Here is a 3,726-nt window from a genome sequence, read left to right as displayed (position 1 = left end):
GGTGGTAAGATAACCATCATCATCCAACAACCCTGTGGAAATCAAGTTCTTCTTCACCTCAGGAACATGCCTGACCCCTTTAAGCATTAACTGCTGGCCATTTTCAAGAACAAGCCTGACATCACCTATACCAATGATAGAACATGCATGGTTATCACCAAGAAAGACAACTCCCTTCTGCCCTCCTGCATATCTGACAAACAGATCTCTGTAGGATGTCACATGAAAGGAAGCACCTGAATCTATAATCCAGGAAAACATATCTGATCCATCACCAGCATGAAGTGTATGAGCCTCCAGTGAAGAGGTGAAACATATCTCATGTCCACTGTCACTGTCACTAACATAAGTAACATTCAGCTCCTCTTTTTCTTTGCCCTTAGACTTGCCTTGAGCCTTGCCTTCTTTGGCTCTCTGGTCATTCTTCTTTTGAAAACACTTTTTCTCAATATGTCCCTTCTTGCCACAATAGTTGCATACAAGATCACTCTTAGAGCGGGACTTGCTCCTGTCTCTTTCTTTGTCTTTTCCACGTGTTTTGGACCTGCTGCGTGCATTCAAAGCATTTGACTTCCCAATAGCATTGTTCTTTCTGTTCATCTCTTCCTGTAGAAGAGCACTCTCCACATCTGCAAATACCAGAATGGTTTTTGAGTTGCTGGTAGAAGTCCTGAATGTGTCCCATGACTCAGGTAGAGAACATAGGATGAGTGTAGCTTTCAGCTCATCATCGAGCTTCAACCCCTGGTTGATCACCTGGCTGAATATGCTGTTAAACTCAATAATATGAGTGGACATAGCTGTCCCCTCCTTCATTTGAAGACCAACAAGCTTTTTTAGCCAGTAAGCTTTTCCCGTGGCACTTTTCTTGGCATAAGTATCCTCAAGACGTTGCCACATCTCCCACGCAGTAGGTTCATCCCTGATGCCTACAACCAGTGAATCAACAACTGTAAGCATAATGGTCGACCTGGCCAAGCCGTCCATCTTCTCCCACTGCTCATCAGTAATGTTGGAGGGCTTAACACCCTTCTCCTTTATAGGTTTGTACTGGTCCTTCTGCATCAACACATTGTAGCACTGTGTCCTCCATATGTCGTAATTTTTAGCTCCTTCGAGCTTCTTTATCTGGAACAAGGACGACACGTCGCTGCTGGAACTCATGGTAAAGTGATAAGAGTTTGTTCCTTGATGGAACTGCCTGACTCCCTGCGAGCACTAGTCACTCCAACAAAATTCTCCCGCAGCGGAAGTACGATCAAAAGTGAACTTTGTACTGTTTCAGTGGCACAAAACCAACTGAATATTGTTCTCCCACTTGCTGCAGAAACAGGACAGCAAGCTGATTTTACTGTTTTCAGTGGCGAAAATGCAATACAACTGCGTATAATCACTCTAGAAAAATTTCAGAACTGATATAATATTTTACAGCTGCAATATTTTGCTTTCTGATGGTCAAAATAGGTCAAAACAGGCTGTTTGACAGTCCCGGACTGTCAAAAAAATGTAATTTTCTGATTTTTGGATGAAATCCCTGATTTTAGACCTTCAAATGACCTCCAAATACACCAGTAACTTCCCCCCCAGCTGAATATACAGTCTAGAGTTGAAGTGGCTCAAAAGCCCTCTGAATCATAGCATCATAAGCACATAAAATGGCTGCATATCCCATGCATTAACACGGTAAGTGTCATCAACAACTGTTGCTCACAAGGCATTTGAATACATATCCATTTGGGTTGCATCCAACATAGCATACACTGTAAGTATCAAGCACAGATCTGCCCAATGCATATACTCAGTGCCAACATTGACATACAATCACTGGCCAAGTGATAAGACCTGTCTCGACACTGTTTGCGGCATAAGATAAGCCTCAGTGCGAGTAAAAGGCCCTGCCACAAGTAGAACACCTGCACCTGTATGTGTATATTCACAATACAAGGTACAAGGAAAAGAAAATGGCAGGAATGAAAGATGACAATGCAAGTAATACAGAGTACCTGGCTCAAATGCCAAATGAGCCACGGTTATGCCAGTGGGCTTCACACCGTTGTGTATGATACCTGTAGCTTACGAGCAGGGCCACAATCAAGAGAAGATGCTCGCATGAACAATCCTCAGCATCAGTAGATCAGCAGTAGCGACTCGGGCAGCACAAGCAGCAGGCTGGGGTGCTCCTGGAGAAGGTAGGACTGCTCCAGCACTTGCTACAGCAGCAGCTCTAGTACAAGCGGTAGCAGGGGAGCTCCAGAAAGAGGTCGGGGTGCTGCTACAGCAGGTCGTTTTGCTACAGGGGAGCTCCAGGAGCAGCTTGGGCAGCAAACAGCAGCTCGTTTTTGCTATGGGGAGCTCCAAGAGCAGCTCTGTGTCGAAGAAAATCAGCAGCAGCAGCTCCTGAGGGTGTGCTGAAATAGTGCGCAGCAGAAAATCAGCCCGCAGCAGCTCGTTTTTGCTCTGGGCAGACCCGGAATGGCCTGGAGCAGCTCTGGGTAGACCCGGAATGACCTGGAGCAGCTCTGGGTAGACCCGGAATGACCTGGAGCAGCTCGGAGCAGCTCCGTAGAGGTGCTCAGGTGAAAAACGACCTGCACAGGGTAGGCTTCCAGCTCTCTCAGCTCAGCAATGAACTCCCCCAGCACACGAACTAGCAGTAGCAGCTCGCGGGAAGAGAGAAGGGAGAAGCAGGAAGTCTCCTGCAGGGTATGGCTCTGATACCAGTTAACGGAGAATCGGAGTGAGTAGGGAGTAGAGAGACTCACTGCACTCACAATAGTGGGGATAATCACAATGAGTGAGTGGTACCTCCCCAAGTACACACATATATATCTATTATGGATAAGGTAGTAACCCTTAAGTACATCTAAGTACAAATGTGTACATAGTGTACTTAAGTGTCCTACATTAAAGTACAACATGAAGTACTATTTACATAGGGTGGCCAGTGCCTTTACCCCAACACTAGTAGCAAGGTAGGGACTAACTGTATGCTTTTTTTGTTGTTTTGCTGGGATTTCATAGGGTAGCTAGAACTCAGGCATCACTTCTAAGCCCTAGGTTAAAATTGATTGATGCTATCTATATGTGTAAAGATGTATATATGCAAGTGAGTGCTCGTGATACAATCTAATCCTAACTAAGGAAGACTTGGTTTCCCAAATCTTCATTTTTGTCGGGGATGGCTTGTGCGTTGAAGTAGTAGCGCTTCAGTCGGCTCCCATTTATTGTTGTGTTGAATTGGACTCCATCCAATGTTTCTAGCAGCACAGCTCCGATGGGATTCATATTTCTTACTCGGTAGGGTCCTTGACCTAGATACTTCAGTTTCCCCCTGTGTACTTTGGCATTGTATAACAAGACCAAGTCACCTTCCTTGATGTCTTTAGCTTTAAGATTTCTGTCAAACCATGCCTTTCTTCTGCGTTTTCTATTGTCATGGCATGGTAGGTGACTAGTCTTGTCTTTGTATGCTTCTCCAACTGATAGAGTATTTCTTTCAATGATTCATGGTCTCCCATGCATTCTTGTACTGCTATGTGTAGGCTTGGTATTACAAATTCTAGTGGGACCACAACTTCAAGGCCGTACACCAATTGAAAAGGTGTGTTTCCTGTACTGACCTTGAGTGTGGTTCTGTACGCCCATAAGACTGCATTCAGTTTCTCTGCCCAATCAAAACATTGTGATTCTACTACCTTGATGAGGATAATGCATAATATTTTGTTG

This window comes from Dipteris shenzhenensis, chromosome 2, assembly GCF_047967505.1.
Source record: "Dipteris shenzhenensis isolate YYH24624 ecotype China chromosome 2, Dip_SZ_1.0, whole genome shotgun sequence".
In the NCBI taxonomy this organism is placed as follows: domain Eukaryota; kingdom Viridiplantae; phylum Streptophyta; class Polypodiopsida; order Gleicheniales; family Dipteridaceae; genus Dipteris; species Dipteris shenzhenensis.
This window is presented reverse-complemented; position numbering follows the sequence as displayed.